This window comes from Lagopus muta, chromosome 3 (genome assembly GCF_023343835.1).
Source record: "Lagopus muta isolate bLagMut1 chromosome 3, bLagMut1 primary, whole genome shotgun sequence".
In the NCBI taxonomy this organism is placed as follows: Eukaryota; Metazoa; Chordata; class Aves; order Galliformes; family Phasianidae; genus Lagopus; species Lagopus muta.
In genome coordinates, this window is record NC_064435.1 from 78,551,192 (window position 1) to 78,575,565 (window position 24,374).

General features: G+C 43.3%; 1 protein-coding gene across 6 annotated transcripts in view; it reads left to right on the forward strand.

Moving 5' to 3' along the window:
- CDH20 (cadherin 20) overlaps positions 1–24,374 on the forward strand; it is a 308,871-nt gene that overhangs the window by 175,795 nt on the left and 108,702 nt on the right. For 2 of the 6 annotated variants that reach the window (XM_048939688.1, XM_048939690.1), the window contains exon 1: positions 21,419–21,564. The exons of 2 other annotated variants lie outside the window; for them this stretch is intronic. The gene's annotated coding sequence lies outside the window, so the exon portion shown is untranslated. Of the gene's footprint in view, positions 1–21,175; positions 21,192–21,418; positions 21,565–22,053; positions 22,151–24,374 lie in introns of those variants that run through there. 2 more of the 6 variants (XM_048939695.1, XM_048939693.1) reach the window with 2 other exon arrangements.

Consider the following 24,374-nt stretch of genomic DNA (forward strand, 5'->3'; position numbering starts at 1 on the left):
CTCATTTCACTTCCCCAAGATACTTCCAGAAGGAACCCAATCTCTTTACATTTGTTATCTTCTCCTACAGAAGGGAAGAAATGAGGGAGAGACAATTGCAGAGAACAGTACTTATCCTCCCCTCCTTCACCATTTGCTGCAGGAAGAAGTATTAAGAGACAAGTTCCTCCTCAAGTTTCTTCACATAAGCAGGATGAACTCAGAGAGCCTGAGCCAGGAGCTCATAAACTCTTGCTGGTTTAATGAGCAACCTAAATAGCAAAGACTGAAGCACTTTGAGCACTTAGGGAGCTCCAAAAGTCCTGTAGTTCCAGAAGTAAAAGGCAATCAAAATAGGTGTTGGGGTGAGTGGGAGAAGGGGAACAAGCAAAAAAAAATGTGACTCCTAGGGTTATCTGAAATTGTGCAAAATGTGGGGAAGAAGGTGAGACAGCATTTGACTGTATCTGCAAACAGCATCCACAGGTGCATTAGAAAGGGAGAGAGAGATTCAGAAGGTAACTGGTTCTGACAGTGGCTAGTCTGCAGGCATAACATTTTGTTCTACTGAAAACAAGAATGCCTGGGCTGTTAGGAACAGATGCCAGAGTCTTTGGGAAATTACATAGATGCAAAGTGACAGTTAAAGCCAAACAACCCCCTGACGGATGGGAGCTGGAGGCTCTAGGGCTGCCACCACTTCACAGAAAGAAACCGTACCTACCCACATCAGTAGTGCTATCTGTAGATTGCCACAGTATCACAGGAGGTGGTGGTTATTTACAGTTACCTGAAATTGTTAAGACAGACAGGTGTGTCACCTTCTCCAAGTCTCAGGAAGAAGAGGCTGGGGCTGCCTGGGGCAAGCTGTCTCCTCTGAGGACTGCTCAGTAGGATGGAGCCACAGGGGCTGAGGGGACACGGGCATCTGAATCATGTTGTGAGACTCACTGCCTCCTCAGGCAAGCAGCACAAGAGTTGGAGGCAACTCCGAGAACTTGAGCAGCAATGTCTGAACTCCTGGAGCAGGTGCAGGTGTTAGTCTGGCTGCAGTTGTGTTGAGCTGGGCACTAAAAGTGTTACGTCTGGCATTTTATTGGCAAGCTTTTATGTTGCAAGGGAAGTTGCTGAGGATTCTGCTTTGCTCCCTGGGCAGAGCTTGTGCAGAGGCCTAAGAATCTGCTGAAGTGATGCAAAGCTGTTTGGTACTGGTCTCAGACAAAGGAGTCAGATCCTTCAGGAGTCTTAAATCCTGAAAGGCTGATGGATGTGGCACCTTGCCAGCAGTGCCACCTGCACAGAGCAGAGAGAAGGCACTCTAGGCCACACTCAGATGCTAAGGGCCCCTACAGCAGCAGGGAGAGAGAGAAGAAAAGAAGACCCGCATATAAGCATGTGTCTAAGGAGATTCCAGACCATGTCAAGTCTATTGTTTGGGGACTGAAATGAAAAATGTGTGGAAATACACCTGAACATCAGATTTCAAAGATCCTGAACATGTACCAGGAGCCAAAAGGACAAGAGCTGCCTCAAATGGAAATATACTAAGGTGTTTGCAAATAGCAAAGGTCGTGGAGCAGGACTTTAGTAAAGCATACACTACAAAATGAGGCATATTATTTTAGACAATGTCTCTCACCCATTTTCTTCAGTGTTGTCCTAAGTCACCGGATGGTGCAGAAAAAGAAAAGAAAGCTGCTCTGGGTTCTCAAAGATAATTACCAGCAGTTTCACTTTTTCCTGTGGTTTTATTTAACATAATTCATCACCTGATTTTTACCAATAAGGCAAAAATCCGTTCAGTGATGACAACATTGTGATGAAGACCTCCATGTCTATGAAGTGAGATAATAAGGGAGAAACGATGTACCAAAGGTGCACACTCTCCGAAACAGATCAAGAATATGACATTTTTAGTGAAATGGAAATACAGCTTAACATTGAGAGATTTAGTCAGGAAGGGAAGAACTGAAAGTCTTGCTATTTGGATTTAAAGAGTAAGGGTTTGAGCCACCAGCAATTCTGGCAGCATGGCAGTCTGTCAGAAACCTCTCCTTTTGGCACGTGTAGGTAACTGCAATTACTGCAGCTGCATTCTTTTCAATATGAAGTACGGGGAAGATACTTTTCTCAGCCAAGATGATATAAACTCAAAGTAATTCTATCAGCATGCAAGAGCTAATCTTGTTTATGAAATGCAGCCAGTACCTGTTTTGTATGACTCTTTTTCTTCCTTCCTGTCAGTGAGGGAATCTGTATTTGGCTGTTTTATTTTGTGTCTGTTTGGATACATCAATGTATTAGGGGAATTTAGGAAGTCTGCCTCTCCAGAAGGATTGCTGTGCTTACATTCAGATTACATTACGTGCCTGATTTAGCTTAGGCCTTGCTGGATTTTGTTGCTTGGCTTATGATCCAAAGACTATTGAAGGCATGAAAAGGAGCCTCACTGTCTTTGAGCCAGGCCCTTCTTTGAGAGTGTTGCCCTTCACAGTCATACAACAGAATCCTTCAGGATTATTGGACTCGATAGCCCAGAAATGCAGGTTTATTGTACAGCTCTTAATGCAAATGTGAAAAAATTTATCCAAGCCAGATGTAAGCATTCAGGTAATATTGTGTTGTCAATAGAAAATGTGTGCAAAGGTCGCTTTTAAGTACAGCATGTGGCCTCTGCTGGACTTAAGATAGATGAATCCTAGAAAAACCATTTTTTGTGGTGGTCACCTCAGTAAAAACATCTGCTGAGTGAAATACTTCAGCCAAAAAGTAAGCACAAGACATAAAGGAACATAAAAATAAAACTAGCTGCATTAAGAGAAGTCAGGAAAATAAACCTGAAATATTTTACTGCTGTTGTAGATATTGGTAGTACGCATTCCCTCTTGGTATTATCTCTGGTTCTGGTGATCTTCACCTCAGAAATGAACTGACCAAGTATATCAGTTCCAAAGTTTCTATAATAGTAGTATGTTTTACTACACCTATTGAAGGTTATGCCTGAGAGTCCAAAAGTTTCAGTTACCCACTGCTGATGAGGCTTTATTCTAGTCAACGGCAAGCCTCTAACAGCAGAAATAGATGGAAATTGGAATTCTTGTTTGATTTTTACAGTGTCTGCCCCGTGCACAGAGCCTTAAATCTCATTTTTACTCAGAATATCGTCTGAATGGCTGTTTGTGCTCCTGGGAATGACTAAGTGCGTTTTTATTTTCTCCTCTTTTGTGCTACTTAAAAAAAGTTTTATTTCCTGCAGTTTATCACCCAAATTCCAAGAGTTTCAGAAGCTGGAATATTTCAGGCTATTTCCCCTATTCTGAATTGTATGTTGGTATATCTCATTTATATAGAAGGTTGCAGGCTGCTGTATCTTCCAGCCTATGATGCTGACATGCTCAGTGTTAAATCCTGATTTCTCTCTTCTTCGTGAAACAGGATGGCCTTCACCAGACCTGCCCTCTCTGAGAGGTGCAGTGCACTTCTCTGTGCAGTACATGGGCCCCATCTCCCCACTATACATGCTATCCTTCTTTGCCTTCCAAGAGGTGCACAGCCAAACCAGACCTGTCCAAAAATTCCTATGGGACTCTGTCAGTTATTCTAAACATTAATCAGCTAAGGCCTTATAATACGAATTCTCAGCTTTTCGTAAGATTTGCTTTGATTTCTCACATGGAAAACCATTTGTCTCTAAGACGCCTTCCTAAGAGTTTCATTTCAGATAAGGAGTGGATTTTTTAAACTAATTTCTCAGTTGTCACACTTACTTTGCTCTGTTTCATATTGATATTGAAAACATGCTACTTTTTGATGAAAATAAACTGAAGGATACACTGGGAGCACACCTGATGTGCTACAACCACTAGCAGGTATTCCACTCACAGTACTCGACTAGGACCAGACCTAATCCAAAGGAAACCCTTTCCAAAATGTGTTTGGCCTTGATGTCAGATCTTGTATACCAGCTTTTTCACTCTGCAGATCCACTCTTATTATGCAGCATTGTTTGCTGATGTAGATCTAGCCAAAGAGGATATTAATGCAAAACTATCCCAGATCACATTAAGCTGTCTCAGACAAGTGCCATGTATTTGGAAAATGAAGGATGTAATAATGTAGTATGATAAATGCTCCAGAGTTATGTGAATTCTGGCATTTAATTTTCCGGTAGTTTATTTCAAAACAATGCGGACAGTATCAACATAGCTGCAGTGATGTTTGTGAATATTAATAATAATATAGAATAGAATCATAGAATCACCAAGGTTGGAAAAGGCCTTCAAGATCATCCAGTCCAACCGTTCACCTATTCCCAGTAGCTCCCACTGAACCATGTCCCTCAACACAACATCCAGCCTTTCCTTGAACACCCCCAGGCTCGGTGACTCCACCACCTCCCTGGGCATCCATTCCAGTGCCTGACCACCCTTCTGAAAAGTAATACTTCCTAATGTCCAGCCTGAATCTCCCCTGCCGTAGCTTGAAGCCATTTCCCCTGGTCCTATCACTAATGACACGAGAGAAGAGGCCGACCCCCAGCTCACTACAACCTCCCTTCAGGAAGTTATAGAGAGCAATGAGGTCTCCCCTGAGCCTCCTCTTCTCCAGGCTGAACATTCCCAGCTCCTTCAGCCTCTCCTCATATGGCCTGTGTTCCAGACCCCTCACCAGCTTTGTTGCCCTTCTTTGAACACGTTCCAGGGCCTCAATATCTTCCTTGCAGTGAGGGGCCCAAAACTGGACACAGTACTCGAGGTGCGGCCTCACGAGTGCTGAATATAGGGGGACAATCACCTCTCCGCTCCTGCTTGCAACGCTGTTTCTGATGCAAGCCAGGATGCCATTGGCCTTCTTGGCCACCTGGGCACACTGTTGGCTCATGTTCAGCCGAGCATCAATCAATACCCCCAGGTCCATTTCCTCTACGCAGTCCTCCAGCCACACCGCCCCAAGCCTGTAGCGTCGCCTGGGGTTGTTGTGGCCAAAGTGCAGGACCCAGTGAAAATATGAAAACCTTACCTCTTGAAACACAGCGAGCACTCTGATTTAGATTTTCTAGATTCATATATTTTTATAACCATTACAAATGTTCCTCCAAAAACATTAATATGGACTGATCTCCGGCTGGCTTTGTCCTGCCCTCAGAAGTGTGCACTGAGATGTCTCTGTGGCACCCCAAGAGTCTACGGTCTTCATGGAAGCACAGGCACCCAGCTCCAGCTGCTGTGCATGACAGAGTCAGGATCTTTGCTCCTCAGACAGGAAGACAAATCTCAGTGACTTTGTGAAACAGTTTTCGCATCAACTGGAGTCCTTGGCTCAGCTCCCCTCTGCTTTCTTTCCCATCATTCCTGGAGTTTTCATCCACAGATCCTGGGACCAATCTATCAGTGAAGTAAACTGTAAACTGTAGATTACACACCATTTGATCTACTGAACCACATCCAGGCATGGCAGGTGCTCCCTAAACTTGGAGCTGGAAAGAATGAAAGTTCTTACGTGCTTCCTTTTGTACTAGTCTGTTGAGAGAGTCTGTCAAACATAGAGAAGCCTCCATCTAGTTTGAAGGCTTTTGAGTCTATGATATTTAGGATGAAGTAAATAAAAACCATCATAGAAAAGCTGGGAAGAAGCAAGAGAGGACTTATAATGTGGAAGTGAAGGAGTTCGTACCAAGATGATCAGAAAAAGATGGGGGAAAAAAAACAACACAGTGAAACCATGGATATGAGCACTGCGCTTTAAATTACATGTGTTTATCTATCAGCAACTGTTTGACCGATACGTTCTTAAAAATTGGAAGCCATGTATTTATAGGTCACTTGCTTTCTCCTAGCCCTGTGATCCTCGAGATACCAGGTATAAATGAGATTTGAATAGCAACCTCTCTGCTCCTATGTCTTGTTGAGCGGAAGAAAAAATATAGAGAGCCAGTTCCTCAGCTTTTTTATTCAGAACTTGAAATGCGTAGACAATTCAGAAACTGAGGAATTACTGGCTTATTCCTATTCAGAAGCTGGATAAATCAGTAGAGCAAGTGTTTTCTTTGTATCAACTTCCTTCTGAGTTTCCACTGATGAGAAAGTGGCAGCCACCATGGCTAAAAACAAAAGCAGAATTGGCTGGGGAATTGAGCTGAACTGATAGCAAGAGAAAAGCTTCAATTCTCCAAGGAGGACCATGTTCCTGGCAGGCTGGCTGTTTCCCTTGAAAGACTCTGAACAGCTGGGAGCATTGTTTAGTGTAAGATGGCCAAGGACAGTTCCTCAGTCTGGGATGACTTAAATTGTCCTCCCAGTGAGACACTTTGCAAACTACAGAGTAGAGCACAGTGAATTCTTCTGATGCTTCTCCTGCCTATTCATGCAACAAAACTGAAATCATCAGAGATATGTTAATTGCAGGAGCCTCAAAGCAAAACTAGATAATACTTCCCAAGGGAGGAGGGCTCACCACATTTCCTGCTGTCACCAAGCAATGAGTAACATTTACTGCATGGGAGCTGAGATATGATACAATAAATTACGCTTGCTATTTGCATATTCACACAAGCACGTGAAAATAAAAGGCAATGGACTACGGGTAAATTTAAGCTGGGAGTGACATTCACTGGTCATTAAGGAAGGTATTAAAATACGTTTTTTTTCTGCCTTTTGGATGTTCTCTTTTCTTTGTGATTTCTTCAGTATTGTAAACCTGCTTGGTATTTGTGAATAGGAAAGTATTGCCTGGTAAGGGCACTTGGGAAACATGCTTCTTGTTAGAGCACTGGTATAGAAGTTCAGGTGAAGAGCCAATTCCAATGGTAGCTATGAAGAAAGTTGTGTTTGTGTGTTACAGTTAGTTTCATTATGGAAGGCAAGATGATAAATGGAACAAGCCATGAAGCCCAGCTGGCTGCTCAGAAAAGGTGGGAAGGCAGGCAGGAAAGAAGGAAGGCAGGCAAGCAGAAAGACAGTAATGAAAGCAGAATGGCAGGCCGGCAGAATAGAAAGGAAGCAGGCAGGTGGAAAGGAAGATGGAAAGGAAAAAGAAAGGAAGAAGTAAAAATCTTACATTTCCTTTGCCATATCAAGGCAGTTTAAACATTATTATTATAACAAAAATACAGCTCCCAGCTCCCAGTGTCAAAGACTCCTAATGGCCATGAACTGACATGTCAGTTCAGTGAAGAGGTGTTCAGGAAATCAATTAAACCTACAGGTAGGTTATGTTAAGTTCTGAGTAATTTGAGGCATGAAATAACGTGAATAAGCACTCTTACTCCTGAGAAGTGGTTCTTGTGCAACTGAGCAAGGTTTTGATGTCTGTACCAGAGCTGCTTGCAACTGCGGGATCTTAAGAGCATGAAGGACATTTCATCTAGTGCAGTCTGGCACCTTTTGTTGAAACAGAACTCAGACACTCGTGTGTCGGGAAAAACATGCGTTTTAGTGTTAATGGAGCCAAAGTGAAAGTCTGAACATTGTGTAGGACGAGAGACAGGCTTCAAAAAAACCTAAGGAAGGGCAGTCAGCCCCTAACTGGGGTCTAGGAGAGGTGCTGCCAGACTCCATCCGGAGTCACATAGGTGAATTGCCTTCACCTGTGCTCTCGGGGCTGATCCAGTCCTTTCCCCAGGTGATCAATCAGTGGTCCAGGCCATGACTCAACAGTTCCCATACAGTGTCTTACAGTGTAAATGGTCTCACATCCCTTCTCATGCTACTAAAGAAAGACCACTGCATCCATGCAGCTGTGCCTTGGAGATAGCAACTGGAGAACTGTATGTAGAAGACTTCAGAATAAGACCTCCAGAGAGGCAATCAGGATATGATCAGGCAGCATAAAAAGATGCTGTATCCCTGCTAGATACTTCTGACCTGTGGTTGGCATCCAGATCCCCATTGCATTACATTACACTACATCCATTGCATTACAGTTGGATGTGTGCCCTCCTCTCAGAGGGAGGCTGTTGCAATTGTAGCAGGGAGGGCAAGGAACACAGTGTGCACATTGCCTCAGCCACCACAGGTCATACTCCTGCATTATTAGCAGAAGCCAAGGAAGAAGGCAGATTTGTCATAACATGACAGGGTGTGACATGGGACAGCTGAGATATGGGAACGTATTTGCTGTCCCTAGCAGCCTGTTGTTCTAGAGAGCTGCCTGCAATCCCTCTTGGGTAATCATAGCCATGACAAGAAGTGCAGAAAAAGAAGTCTTTGGAGATAAAGTTAAAATAATTCTGAGCTATGAGCCTTATTGCTTTTTTTTTTCTGTGGAGGAGGCAAGATTAGGGACTGTATCTTTCTGCACTGAAGCAATTTATGAAGACTATTGTTCGTTAGACATAAATATGGTATAGAGCTAACGGAACTGCATTTTATACAGGTTGCTCTGAAAGTATACCTCCTATTTATTTCCATTGAAACTACAAGAAATACAAAGGGCACAATAATATTATTTGATAGAGAAAATTCTCAGCTACAAAACACAGTCATTAACAACCACATTAACATTACGCATTTTTTTTGCCAGAGATGAACAAGAGCTCTTCAATTCATGGTATGACAGCTGTGCAGGGCTGTGAAGAACGTGGCTTGTCTTTGACTTTGCTATCAACAGTGCACCATCCATGCCTCACTGTGCTCACATCCACTGCTTGGTCTCCATAAATGTTCAGCAAGTGTCAATGAATGTCACTGAGCTCCATTCTTTCTACATAGAGGAATTCAGTGACATATCTTTGCTTTATGTGCACATCTACATCAGACACCATTTGATCAGACTGCCCCTCTGCTGCCATCTGTTGCACAGCAACACATAATGGAGTACTGCTTGGAAGGACCAACCTCTACTGCCATACCACTAACACGCACCAACATAATAAAATAAGAGGCATTACTTTCAGAGCAGCCCTCATACACTGCTGCCTTTTGTATACATAAGTTTGCTGTTTCTACTGTCTATTTTCATCAGTTGTCTTGTACCTCATTGCTATTATCCATATATCCTTGCCATTTTGGTGGTGAGTCCACAACAACACTACTTCTGTACATGTGCTATACAGCTACTTTAAGAATGTGTAGGCAGTCTAGTGAATCTGAGCAATTTCAGAGCTATTGCACACATAAAGATCAATTCTGCACTGCTGGAGCAATCCAGCTCTCCTCAGCCCCCCACTGTGCTACTGTTTCTCGAGCTACAGCACACTGACAGGGAAATATGAACATATATGCCATGAAAGCAAAACTGAAGGAGCTGCAGGACCAGTGCTGTCTGAAAAAATTTAAGAGACCCCAAGTTTCAAATGAAATGGAGTGACACGGTCTTGTAAAAACTACCATCAGGGAGAAAGAGAAATATATTGGGATGCTTGTAGGTCATTGTTAATTAAAAAAGCATCTGATTATCATTAACATAAATTGTCACTGAAGGAAATGGGCCCTTCATTGCAGGAGACAAACTGGCTGAGTTAGCTTAAATTGTCTGAAGTACATGTACCATGTGACGGAACCAGCGAAGAAACTGAAGGCAAATTATAACTCTGCATGTAGATAACTAATTCAGAAAACAGTTAAGCTGATGTTGAACCTCAGTGTTTTGTTCAATTGCAATAGTGCCAGCACAAGCAATGGTTGAGTTAAAGCAGCAAATTTCTTATAGCTGAAGACAACATTCCTACATTTGCAAAAGTTAAGGGAATCAAAAATAGCAATGCAAAAAGTCATAAACTCTTGATATTTATAGGTATATCTCAAAAAAAGAAAGCCCTAGCACATAGATTAATTTGTATCTCTCCACTTGCCAGACAGGTCTGTGCCAAACCCTGTTATATTTTGATTTAGTAATTCTTTCCTACAGATAATTCCACCTAGTTAGAATTTGACTCGGAGGTATTTGGTCTTCCTCTTGCTCCAAAAGTCACTCTGCTTTATGCTTGCATTGCCAGTGGCTATACCAAGAATAGCCCAGTGACTGACACAGCTTCCAAAGCACTTGGAAAATCTTACTGTTTGTTTGAAACTCCACTCTCCGAAGGAAAATTATCAAATGGAGCAAGAAAAGCTTTAAAGGCTACACAAATCTTTAATTTCAGTGATATACAATGTATCGTACAACAGGAGAAAATCTATCTCAATATGAATCTAAAGCACACCTTCCCTCTTTCTGCATCTACACAGAGGTTAGCAGCTGGAGTTTTGGGGTCATTTTACTAAGTCACGCCATTAAGTAACAGTTGCATTATTGAGCTTGAGTCTTCATGTAGTCTCTTTGTTTCCTCTCGCCTGAGCACTGCTGCAGAATTGAGCAACTAGTACACTGGTCGTGTGTGCAAATCAGTGTAGTCCTCCTCACTTTGTTGGAGCTAACGTGATTTACATGAATCATGCAATTGTCCCATCTCATGTAAATGTGCTTCTCAGGTTACCATATCCCTTTTCTAAATTCATGTTTTGAGATCTGTAAGTTCTATCACATCATTAAACAGTAAATAAACATTTCCATTATGATAAATTAATAGCTGGTAAAGTTTAGTAAAGAGCAACTCTTTTACCGATACTTTGAAATAGATGTTTTATTTCATTTAGAAGTTGATGGGCATTTTTTAATATTTTGTCTTTTGATTTCCTTTCTTAAATTTTTTCATTTTCAAACAAGCACAAACATTACCTTTAAATGTGCTGTGCTGTTTTGGACGGGAGACTATTTCAGCATTTCTGAAACCACCTGAAAGTTTCCAGACCTATCTCCTCTTTATTGTTGCTAAAAATGTCTGCTGAATTTGAAAGTAGTTTGAGCTCTCTGAAAACTCTTTTTTATGATTTTTCAGCTAAGCTCTGACTATGATAACCACTAGGATGCTTCCTGAAAATGTTCCTTTTTCTCATCTTTGGTTTACCTCTAGCAGCCATCCTCCCTTCACCAAAAGGTATCTGGTGCTTTCTTTTTTCTCGTCAGCTCTTGCACCCAAAGGTGCTATCAAAGCTGAAACTGTTCTGTTACAAATGTGGTTTGTTCATCTTAAAACTCTAAACTTGAAGCCCTTGCATGGAGGAAATGTGTATGTGATTCTTCCTCTCTACTCTGCTCTCTTGAGTAGCTCCCACCTGGAGTACTCCCACCTGGAGTACTGCATCCAGTTCTGGGGCCCCCACCACAAGAAGGACATGGAGCTGCTGGAGAGGGTCCAGAGGAGGGTCACAGAGATGAGCAGAGGTCTGGATCACCTCCCTTACAAGGACAGGCTGAGAGAGCTGGGGCTTCAGCCCAGAGAAGGCTCCAGAGGGACCTAACAGCACCCTACCAGTACCTGAAGGGGATCTACAGGAAAGCTGGGGGGGGATGTTTAATAAGGGCAAGTAGCAACAAGTGCAAAGAGTTTTAAACTGCAAGAGAGTTGATTTAGTTATCAGGAAGAAATTTCTTACTGTGAAGATGGTGAGACACTGGAACAGGTTGCCCAGAGAGGTTGCAGCTGCCCCCTCCTTGGGAGCATTAAAGGATGGAGCTTTGAGCAACCTGGTCTGGTGGGACATGTCCCTGCCTATAGCAGAGGGCTGGAACTAGATGATCTTACAGGTCCCTTCCAACCCAAACCATTCTATGATTCCATGATTGATTCTATGATTTCCAGCAAGTTGCAACATAAGGATGTATCATCTCTGACAGGACAGGCCCTGGTCTTTGGGAGGTCCTAAGCAATCAAAAAAAATGTACCTGAGAGGCAGGATTGTTGACTAGTAGTTACTATTTTGGACCCATTGGATGTTCACTTCATGCCTCTCATATCAACATGATTGCTTCATAGGAAAAGAGGCATGGGGCACTCTTTCAAAACAGATTTTGAGTAGTTAATGTCTATGTAGATGGTCATCATGGCTTATTTTAAAGAGGCTTGCTCTTCAAACTGTTCTCACACCCATCTAAAAGCTCAGACTCTTCCAAAGGGATCCTAAAATCACAAAGCAGCCTCTATCCCCAGTTTAAAGGAGGGTATCTTTTACTTTTCATTCCCAAAGGCCTCGATGCCTGAGTTAAAGAGGAAAGCCTATTTTGATTTTGCTGCAGATATTCAATGATACTGCACTATGAATGTATAAAGAAGGCTCAATTGCGTATAAACTCTTTGGGGAAAATGTTTGTTGACATGAACAGGATTTTTTGCTTGAGTAAGGCCCACAGGATTTGGTCTGATAGGTGTCTTGAGGTTTTCTGTCACAACTGTGCTGTGATGCCAACTACAGTGACAGCAACAGCGAATCAGACGTTTTTAGCTTGTAAACCCAGCTCGCACATGGGCATACTGGAAAGCCCACCTCCTACTCTGGACAGGTACATTTACATATGCAAAACAAAGCTTCAGTTGTCTTAAAAATGTAAATTAGCCTCCAATGTGTCTGCCTGTGAACACATGCTACAGAATTAGCTAACGTGCCCTGAACACAGATTTTTACTATATTCACGGAAACTCGTATCTTCAAAGGAAAATAAAGAAGAGATTTCTTGTTGACTTTGCTCTTATTCTATCTATTCTAGGAAAACCGAAGACATATTTCATTTATGAAAAGCTACTTCAACTAGCTTAGCAATCAAGTTAGAGGCACCTCAATAGTAACATACCGCCTTTGTCATTTTTCATACACTTCTGTATTTTATGTACTGCACTGATATGGAGCTTTTCTTGAAGAGTTTTCTTTTGAATCACTAAATAGTTGAACAGACTGTCACTAGAAAACGCTTTGGAACTTTTATGAGCGTACTTTTATTGTAAATATTCATTTACAGAGGAGCTATTTCAGTACCAGAGCTTAAGAAACAGTGCCATGAAAATTCTTAGCTAGAATAGTCTATAATTTGTTGGGTTTATTTAGTAAAACTCTCAGTCACAGATGGCAAATTTTAGTCAGAATTAATAAACATATAAGCATGTTGATTTGCGGTATTATTTCATCTTATTTCCCTCTTCTGTGTATTCATAAAGTCTTTGAAAACCTTAAGCTTTATCACTGTCTCTTAGAAAAAGCATAATCATGGTATGAAATTAGTTTTCTCTCACTCCGTCTGTTGGGATCTCAGTGCACTTCTAGCTAATATGCAAATAACTGTTTTCCTGCATAACTTGTCCCCCTCCTTGAAGACAGAAATAGTGTGGCAGAAGATGATAAAAGTTTAGTGGCTAAATAAGTTGCCCCTGAGCTGCACACAGAGCACCGGTATGTCTTCAGGCTCCACTTATGCCAGCTAAAACTGTGCTCTTGCATGGCATGCTTCAGACTGTTACCTGAATTTTCATTCAAGATCACACATGAGTGTTTCTGGGGGTGTGAAAGGGATCAACCCCAAAGTGACTGTTAATGTGAACCTGGTCAAACTGGTCAACATTCTGAGTGACATTTAAGCCACAGAGAGAAGCCAGGTTTCCCTTTCGTTAATTCAAGTGATGTCTCAACCACTTCTGGAGGAGTCTAGAACAGTGCCCAAGAAATAAGCCATGGGAGGGGTCCTGTTGTCATCTCCTTTGATTTGGCTGGCTGGTATCGTAGCCAAGATTCGGCTAGTATCTGGTGTCTCAACCACTCCTGGAACTAGAGCCAACTACAACTATCAGTAAGGGTATAGATAGGGGAGGCTGTCCCTTCCCTTTTTGCTTTGATACTGTAAATAGGGGCTAGGAGGCCCTTCCCTTTTTTGCTTTAGCACTATAAATAGGGGCTACTGGGAGGATGGCCCAGGCCTCTTCTTAATCTCCTATTAATGTTGATTCTTTTTCCCTCTTATGTATGGACTATGAGTGTTGTTTCCCCTTAATCTAATGGGGGATTTGTCAATGTGGTAACCCCTTCCTCCCTTCACAGGTGGGACATGAAAAGGTGCACTGGGATGAAAGACCCATCTGCCTCACTGCACAGAGGGGCAAGCACGAGGCCCTGGGCAATAACTCTAAGCCACTGGTTTTCCTTTGCTAAGAGTTTCCTCTTTTCATTAGGCTAGAGAAGGTGACTGAATTTATTAGCCTAAACTGGGCTGGAACAGATGAGATTTACAGTGATATATAGAAGAAAAGCCAAGTCAGAGGAAAAAGATGAAAAATTGAAATGATAAAGTTGTATTGGTAGCTTGTTGAGGTAATTGAAATGCCTTGTTATGTTGTGTTGTGATGGGTTCAAATAAAATACAGGTGCAGTTTGTCTAGATCATGCCTGTAGCACACTACAAAATAGATTCCTCTCTTCTACTGTTAAGGACAGGTTCAATTTTTGGCTGTCAGTGTGGATTGTGAAGGGATGAGATGAGAATAAAACTTCTCCTTACTGATGTGCTTGACAGTCCGGCATTGTTTGTGCTATGCTACTTGCAGCAGGTTGGTGAGCATTATTCAAGGCACCATTTTTGCAGACAAGCACAGTGCTCCCAGTTTGTGCCCTGCTCTGGTTTCTGCTTGGAGAAAGGTCTCCAGCTGTGGTGCAGTGTCATCCTCAGAGCCACAACCTAGTCCCCAGGGGCACTGAGGAATGTCCATGCACCTCACTGAGGTGTATCCACACTGTGGCACTGCTCTGGGAAGGCAGCTCTGTTCAGAATGTCCCTGGATGCTTTGGCTTTGGCTGTCAGCAGAACCAGTCCTGAAGCAGCGCACATGTAAAATGAGGAAGGAATAGAATTAATAAGATCCCTCTAAACTGCAAGGAAATAATTTAATAGAGGTTATTGTGTAGATTTCAAGAGGGAAAAGGTGCTATCCACGTAAAATGACGTGGATTCCGGAAGCTATAGCTCAAGCCATGCACACATTGAAAATCCTAAGTCTTACCTGAATCAGGACAAGAGTCTGAGCACCCTGGTCTGGCTAATCATACATTTATTTCCTATTTAGTCCTTAAGTCCACTCAGAAAACACGGTCTCCAAACCATGCCTTACAACAGCAGTGTTCTCAAGGAAGACACAAATACTAGACTGGTAGAGCACTAGCTTACTATTTTTGTTATCTGTAGAGGTAAGATGCAGAAGTGACAGCATGTACCTACTGCAAGTCCAAAGCAATGTAACTGCTTTCTGGCATACTACTTCTACCACAGCTTAATACCCTGTGGCTGAAAACTGTTTTCCATAAGCTTCAACACTTATAGGCTGCAATTTGATTACTTCGTGTGGTCAGGAGAAGATTTTTTTTAAGTGTATTCCCAATACAGCAGTGAAAACATGTCAGAAGCTATTAATATTGCAGAGGAGTAACCAGGTTCCCAGGTAGGTATTTTATAATTACATAAGTAGCAGCATTGTAACAGTCAGAGTGATCTAAGGCTATATAACAGAGGGTAACTTTGGGAGGAGAAGTAATGCTTGCAATGAAACAAGTTTGTACCTAGGGGGAAAAAAAAAAAAACAAACCCAAAAAACAGGCCAGCTTTTGCTCTGGGAAGGACTTGTGTGCTGATCCATCCTTTCATTCTAATCAGTTGGTCTAATAGGAAATGTTACCTGTGTCTACAAACCTTGCCTTGCAAATACATGTGATTTGAATCAATAAATAAATCTTCATTGCACAATTAATAAGCACATGATAATTTAATGCCAATGAGTTTGTCAGTAGTGACATGTAGGCTGTACACAAAATCTCTTTAAATACAAACCAGTTTACATGTATTTTGAAAATTATTATCGTGAGTGAAGCCTCTAATGTGCCTGTAAAATGTAATTCAACTTTTTCTGTAGTCTCTTTCTCTGTCTCCATAATGCCCTTGATTCTTTACTTTGTGTTAAGGATATGTATTGACTTTGTAAAATCACTGTAGCAGACTGTAAATGATGTGTTCAAAGAAAAATCACTGCCCAGTTCCCATAGAGAGAACATGAACAGTGCTGGGCAATCAGAGTTATGCTGCATTTTATATTGTGACATCCAGTGCAATCAGGAAAAGCAGCCCAAGCACAGACATCACTGACTTCTGACAATAGAAGTCTGTTCCTTTTAATATTCATACTGAGAAATATGAAGTGTTTTTCCTTCTTCACCTTACTCCCTTCACATTAGTGCCTGTCATCATCCATGGGGAGAAGACAATCCTTCATTACCTACACTTTCTTCCAATATTTGAAAGGAGCATATAAACAGGAGGGGAAATGGCTGTTTACGGAGGTGGATAATGATAGGACAAGGGGGAATGGATTTAAACTGAGACAGGGGAGGTTTAGGTTAGATATTAGGAGGAAGTTTTTCACACAGAGGGTGGTGATGCACTGGACCAGGTTGCCCAAGGAGGTTGTGGATGCCCCATCCCTGGAGGCATTCAAGGCCAGGCTGGATGTGGCTCTGGGCTTCCTGGTCTGGTGGTTGGTGACCCTGCACATAAAAACTAGATGATCATCATGATCTTTTCAACCCAGTCCATTCTATGGTTCTATGATGATGATACACTTCCTTTGCTGCAAGAATGTAACTACCAATATGACAACTGCTTGTGTACAGCCAGCATATTCCCTCCAATTTGTCCACAGTCCATACACAACACCTGGTAGCAGACACACCACAGAAAACATTTTTGTCCTTGCACCTAAGCAGTTCAGCTACAGATATTCACAAGTGCTTTTTCCAAAAGACTGGAAGAGCAGAAAAGCTGCTCATCAGAAAAGCTTTTAAAAGTAAATATTATAGTAAGAACACAGCTCTGTGTATTTTGGATTTAAAATTCCACATGCTGGATAATAAAGAGTAAGTGGTACTGTGAGGGAGAGGAAGGGGAGGATGAAGCCAAGGTATCATGGCAATTGCTTGGCAGCTTGCCTTGGTGACCTTCAGCTTCATGAGCCTCATGGTGTGCTCTGTCTGGTACGAGTAGGACTCTGAACTTTTATGCTTTTGTCTCAAAATGAAACCAGGTCTCAAACAAAACCAGTAAAGTCCAGACAAGTTTTCAAGTTGGCTCCTGCTCTTAGGATTTCCTGGTACCTTGGAGTTTGAAAGCCTCAGCATAAAGGGAAAGCCAGTGCACATCAGTGGGAGATAAGGCAGGGTTTTCCTCAGTGGCTCCAAACAAATGGGGGAATCAAACTCTTCTCCTGAAGATGTGGACGGAGCAGAGTGTGGTGATGGTCTCTTTGTAAAAGGCAGAAATAAAAGTCTGCATTCAATTCAGTGTCTTCCCTAAGGACAGCCATTCAGAAAGATGATGCTGAATTCTACTGCCTCCCTTCAAAGAGACAATAGACTAAAGCAGGACTTAAATGATGAACTGAAAATTAGATTTAACAAGAGGTGTAAGAGGCAAGCAGAGGCTTAATTTTTAAGAGCAGAAGATAGCCCAAAACACAGCTGTGCTGCCAAATGGCCAGGTTTGGATATGAGTTTGACTCAGGTTGTCATTAATTAGGGTAGAAGATAAGAAAGCCTTGTGGGATTTGTCCTACTATTTGTGAAGACAACCCACTGCATTAAGTGACTGACTAACGCCAATTAAGGGAAGAGGCAGAGCAAAGACACAGTTCTGAGGTTTGACAGTGTAAGCTCAGAGAGCCCCCTATAAGAGGTGAAAACTTAGGCCCTAGCAATGAGCTGTGTCTGGGGTCTAATCACCAATTACCTGGAGGAAAGGGAGAGTGGAGATAATACAAAGGCCTCAGCAGTCAGTATTGTGGAGCTTGCATCCATTTGTGCCTTCTTTGCTTCAGCCATGTCAGGGTCATGCTGAGCTCTCCGCTGGATTTTCTGTGCATGTGAACTCTTTGAGAGGCTGAGGAGCTCGGGAGTTTTACCATTGCAGCACACATGACATCTGGCACTTTCTTGGTGAGTAGAGTTGGTATTCTCATCTGTGGACATGACAGCTTGAAAGCCGTTCCTATTGCTGATATAGTGACATTTTACAAAGTCGGTATGCTTTTATGTGCACATTGCTTTCACCATTCCTGCTGTTACGGGTGTGTTGTCTCTGTACATCACTTTTTCAGTGGTGTGCAGTGTTGTTATATTACTTGGTGCCTTCTTGCTTTTGGGGGATGGCCTCATTTTTCCACTTGTCATATAAAATCCTTCTTTTTTAATATTCACTTTCTGCCTTCCTCAAAACTTGTTGCATCTGAAAAGACATCATTCAACGCACAGCTAAAAAAAAAAAAATCATTCAAGATTAACCTCAAAAACAAACCAGCAGTTAAAGGACCTGAGAAAGCCAGCTACATCTTGTTGAGTCCTGCAACCCTTCTTGGTGCAAATATCTGGTGCTAGTAGTGCTGAAGACTGAGTGGTTCCCATTGGTGATACCAGCTGTACTGTTGTACCACGATACAGCCCACATCTGCAAAACTTTTGTCTGAAGAATCATGAACAGAGTGGGGTAAAATCAGGCAGGGATGTAAGTTATGCAGCAACACAAAAGCTGTTGTATGACACGAAATGACAACACCAGAGCTGAAAATAGCTGTTTTTTTTCAGCTTTCTCCTCCATCGTTTCTTCAGCTCTGTCATTTAGGTAACTTGTAACTCATTCTTCATCTCAGTCCTGCAAGATAGACAACTATATGAACCCGTAAGCAATATCCATACGTAATGCTGCTGCTCTCAAGTTTTCCTTGTAGGGGAACAGTGTAAATAGCTTGCAGCATACAAAATTCTCTTGTTCAAACAGTGATAGCAAAATGTTCCTTTCATCTCTCCGAAAGCCTCTAAATTTTAAAACTGCTCAGCATGCTGCATTCTTTAGTATTTTTTACTCTGTTTTGCATGGCTTTAGCATTATGTATAATATGGTGGCACTGAGAACATCGAGTATTGGAGACAAAAGATTTAGTTCTTTCATGTAAGGATATTTAACCACAGTTGTGCTCAATAGAATAACCTATATTCAAGAACTGATTTTTGTGATTCATTTAAGGTTGATGAGAGCTAGAGTCAGGTTTATTTTATTTAAAATATATGTTTTGTTTTTGAGGAAGGAGGTGATGTAGATTCTTACCCAGCTCTTCTGTGCACTCTGCATGAGGATGTTTGAAAACTTACTCACTTTCTCTGTGAAAAGGCTGGTGGTTGATATCACACAAATGACGTTGATACAGGTGAGATGATAGGCATATTTCTGCCATGTACTCTCAATTCTGATTTCATAGGCATGTGAGAGCACTCTGCAGTTCGCATGACTCAGCCCCGTGCTGGGGGGAGCATGAGACAAGCACTGATAGTGTAAGTTCCTCCTCTGTTTTACTGTACATCTCACAACAGCTCCCAGAAAAGACAGTTGCTGTCACTGAGATGTGTCCCTGTGAATGAAGACAACACACAGGGGAGAAATTAGAGTACCCAGCCACACCTGCTCTGGTAAAACACAGTGTTTGGATAATCCATTCTGCTGTATATGTGAAAGCGAGGGGCTCATGAGTTAAATGGGTGTTGTTTTCTTCAGTGCTCACGCTGTATATTCAAAAATTCTCATGGGTTTTCTCTGTCATATATACAAGGGCTGGATTACATACTATATATTAACCCTAAATTATAACCTGAAATAATAGGCATTATCTGTATTTATTTTTGTGGTGCTGTGACATATACAGTAATCAAAGAGCCTTCACTGCAGCTTCCATTCCATTAAAGCTGTCATATGTATTTTATTCTATTTTTTGTCCTTACTGCTGCAGTTCAACCTGAGGAAAAAGAGCAAGCTTACAGACTACGCTTAAACCGAGATGCAAACTTCTCAGAGAAGTGGTATCTGTTTTGCCTTTTAAATTAAAATCAGACATCAGAGCAGGCTGCCCAGGGAGTTGGTGGAGTCACCATCCCTGGAGGTGTGTGGATGTGGCGCTGAGGGACATGGGCAGCAGGGGGATTTGATGGCTGGACTGGGTCATTTTAGCGGTCTCTTCCAACCTCACTGATGCTATGATTTTATAATATATGCAGTACACTACATTGAAGCACAGAAATAGAGATGTTTGTATATGCTGCAAGAAGATACATGTTGTGAATCAAATCCTAGCCTGGATGTACACACTCATTCAGTATCAGCTGCATTCCAGCAACAGGTTGTGTGTTGCTCCTGGGAGCGGAGTCCCAATGTGATGGTGTGCTGATAACTTTTTGAGATGATGTAACACACATCCCATCTTGCTGTCAGGGAGAAGTGGCACTGAGGGGCACATCTGGCTTCTCATTACTAGAAATATCCTGAGCTTCTGGTGCTGACCAGTGGAACTGACATAAGAGCCTGTTCTGCCCCCCTGGGCTCTTACACTGAGTCCAGAGATGAGCACATGACAAAGGAAGCTGGGATAACATCTTATGGCTTCCCAACAAATCAAAGCACTCATTTGTCACCGCTGTAATTCACCGTTTGGGGCACCGTGCCAGGCTCCAAGCTCCCAATAACTTCTCTCGAGAGATTTGTGTGCCCTTTTTCTTTCATAATGCTGAAATGACAAAGTTGTGGTCAATATGAAAAATGTGGGGCCAGAAAACTAGCCAGCATGACCTTAGTTCTGTAAATAACCATTAGTGCAGGTCTGGATGGAGGAAAAAAAACCCAAATCTCAATTGTATCATCTGAATCTTCATCTCCAGATCTGACTACTGAGGGACTGGCACTGTCCCAAAGAATCGATTATGAGATTTAGAGCTTCCCACTGCCCACCTTGGGCTCAGCCACAGGCTGTTGGGACTCTGCTCTTCTCTGAGCTCAGTGGGGCTGCTTGAGTGCTTCCAGCTCTGTGCTCTGTGCTGGCAGGGGCCAGAAATACAGCCTGGCTATCCAAGTGGGTGAGATTCCATCCCCACGTCACTGAGGTTGGCATGAGTTTACTCCCTTCCCCTTCTGCCTGCAGGAAGGTGAGGGTGGCTGGGTGGCTATAAGGCAGGTTGATGGCAGAGGGGATGCTCCGTGCCCTGTCCTGCTGCCCTGTGCTGTGCTGCTTTCCAGGCAGCGTATTCCAACCAGCCCAGCAGCGTATATGGATGCCTAGATGATCTTTAAAAGTGGATGTAAAACCCTTTTATTATTTGGTTGCTTTTCCAAAGTATTACACAAACCCTCCAGGAAACTGTACTGTTTACCCTCATAAAAGTAGCTCTGACATTAGTCTGGGGATGTTTATTAACTAAAACTGAGCCTTCTAAGGAAAATCAGCTTTCATCTCTCTCTCTTTGTTAAATAAAGCAAAGCTTCACCCCCTCTCCCCCACACACACTCAGTACTACTTCTGCTCTCTCTCAGCATCCCGTTCCCTCGCAGCCATCCCAGAGGTGCGGACACCCTCGCCGAGGGGGGTGCGCGGGGACGCGGCGTCAGCAAGGGGGTTCCACGGGGGGTGGGCCGGGGGGGCCGGCGGAGGAGGGCGCGGTGCCCGGCACCAATCGCCTCCCGCTCGCACCCGCCGCGATAGCCGCAGGCAGCGCCAGCCCCGCGCAAAGCCCGCGCACGCCCCGCGCAAGGCAGGCGGCGCTGCGCCCCGCGCAGCCGGAGGCGGGAGCGAACGGCAGCGTTGCGCGGAGGCGCCCGGCGGGGCCCTGCGAGGAGCGGAGCGGAGCGGCGTGGGGCGGCGATGTGAGGGCGCAGCCGGCGAGCGGGGCAGCCCCACCGCCGGGGAGGCAGCCCGGAGCTTCTGCGCGTAGCGAGGTAACGCGTCCGGTCCTCAGCGGGACTGCTTTCTGTCGTCTTTCCTTCTGGCTCACCGTTTCCCCATCTTTATCTTATCTGTTTCTTTTCCCCCCTCCTTTTTTTTTTTTTTTCCTTCATTTTCCTTTTTTTCCTCTTTTCAATTTTCTTCTTTTTTTTCTTTCTTTACCCCTCTCTTTTTTTCCTTTTCTTTTTTCCCTCTTTCCCTTTTCTCTCTCTTTCCCCTTTTTCTCTTTCTTTCCTCCTTTTCTGCCTCTCTTTCCCCCTTTTCTCTTTTTTCCTTTTTCTCTCTTTCTCTCTTTTCCCTTTTTCTTTCCCTGTTTTTCATTGCCCCTGTTTATTTTACCCACCCTCCTTCTTTCCAGCACTCCTCCTCTCCCAGCCTCTCACCCAGGGCTGGGTTCGGGGCAATCCCACCGTGCCTCGCTTCGGAGCTGCCCCGGGACGCTCCCGGCTGCAGGTGCGGCGGGAGGGGAGGGGTAGCCCCGGGGAGGTGCGGCGAGAACACTCGGAGCCGGAGCGTGGGCACGGAGCGGCCGCCTCCAACTTTCTCGGGGCACGAACCGCGGGGGTTTCTGCGGAGAAGGTGCAGGTTGTGCGCGGCGAGCGGTGGGAGCTGCCCCTGCCGGGGCTCCCGAGGAAGCAGCGAAGCCCCCCGGGGGGTTCCGGGCTCGGCGGGCGCTGCGGGAGAGGCAGCGGGCGCGGGGGGGAGCGGGGCGTGTGAGCGGGAGCTGATGGTAAAAGATACGGAAGGAAGAGCCCCAGTGGCTGAGACATAAATCAGGCAGAATATATGGGGAGTTGATGAGAATAGGTCTTTTCACCCTTAAAAAAAAAAAAAAAAAAATAGGCACTCTGGAAGAGAAAAAGGAGGCTGATTATTGGCATCCAGCTCCGAATCCCAGGCAGCTGATGCTGAGGGGAGCCAAAGGGAGCAGTTCTTCTTGGTTTAAAAACAGCAAGACAGTCTCTGCCAAAGATTGCTGTAAACACTGAATAAAGATTTCATTGTGGCTCGGTGTGACTAGAATAATTAGGCGGTTAATTGTTCATTCTGATCTTAAAGTGCAGCAATCAGTAGTGCACAGTAGGAAAAATACAGGGGGAAGAGAGGAAAAACAGCAATAGGAAAATGATAGGAAAATCTATGACTTTTTCCTCTCCCGCAGGTTTTTCTTTTGAGGCTGAGAGCACGTGGGTGCTGGTCTGTTTAGATAGAGAACACCTTCATGCAGTCGGGGTGTAATTGTGCTTTTGCAGCCACTGTGTCAACATCGCTGTGGGCTGGACAAAATCAAATTATGAGACTTAGAGAAATCCCATTTTATGGAAATGAAATCTGAAGATGCCAGGAGAATGAATGTCTGAGCTTGATTGACTGATAGCAATAAATGCATTTTACTTATGTGTACACTTTATTGCCAGCTCAGCAGGGATGCAAGCTAATGGTGCCAACCTTTGTGCTGCTCCAAGACATTTTTCAAGCAGGCACACAAGGTTTTATTGGTAAACCGTTCTGAGTTTTTAACGCTGTGATTGTGCCTCCCTTCAAATCGAGCTCCTTGCAGCACTGACTCTTCCATGGTAGTCTAAGGAAATGCTCTCTCTTGTTGCACTGTGAGCTGTTCCCTGTGACGCAGTAGGAAAGCGCAACCTGCGTGTGCTTGTACTGGGGGAGGCTGTAAGTTGTCGAGCAAGATGTGCTTACATGCATTAGAATAGGATGCGCTGATAGGAACTGAATGATGGCACCACAGGCAAGAAAGGTTTTCTTTCCTATGCAGAATGCTTTTCCATATGTGGTAGTTCATAAAGAAGCATGCTAATGGGTTAATTGACAGAAAAGAAGGAAGAGTGCTGTGTTTAAAAGAAAGAAAACTTCCAAAGTTCAGAGGCATTTGAGCAAAGTGGAAGAGACTTTAAAAAGTCTGATTGTAAAGGAAACACAGTCATCCCTCGCATGACTTCGTGGACTTTGGAGAAGTTATATGAAAGATTCAGTCTGCTCAGAGACGTCCATGTAGCCTGCCCATCCATCCTAAGCAAATAAATAAAGGTGCTGGGGTTGGGCAAGAGAAGCTCAGTTAAATATCTTTTTCTGTCACTGTCTATGCAGAAAGCACTGTCAAACAGAAATAGACCTTTCATTCAGCTCTCAGAAGTAGAACAATTTGTCGTATTTTGTTGAAGATGAGTTTGTTGAAGGTTTCAATCTGAACAAGACAATCTTGCGAGATTTTTGTGGAAAGAAAGGTGGAGAAAATACAAAGCATGTTGTCTGTTCAAGGGTACAAAATGGACACAAAACACTGCAGTCTTTGCTCTCCGGTCACAGAGTTTAGGGCAGCCAGGACAGAAAGGTGAACTCCAGAGTTCTGTCCAAAGTGATGGTAAAGAAAATCAAGTGGATATGCAAGTGTCAAGGTTGAAATATGCTTCACAAGCATTTTTATTAAGCTGTTGAATGTGCTTTATCCAACCACAATGACACTGGTATTCTGTCTGTGAAGATATTCCTGATTTAATTGCAAGGTGTATTGAAAGAGTCTTCCAGGCATTTTGCTTGCCAGTACAGTCTAGAGAGAGATATTGGTAGCTTTGTTTGCACTCTGAGACACCATAGAGTGTTGTGCTCTTGTTAAAGCAGTTCCGAAAGTGTAGTGATCAAGTGAACACAAAGGAGACTGCTCAAGCTTGTGCTTGTGATGTTCTGACAAAGAATGTTTCTGAAGTCCACATAGTGATATTCTTACACAAAGATATTAGAGTTTAGAACAATCTGTAGTACAGAAACATGATTTTGAGAGAAG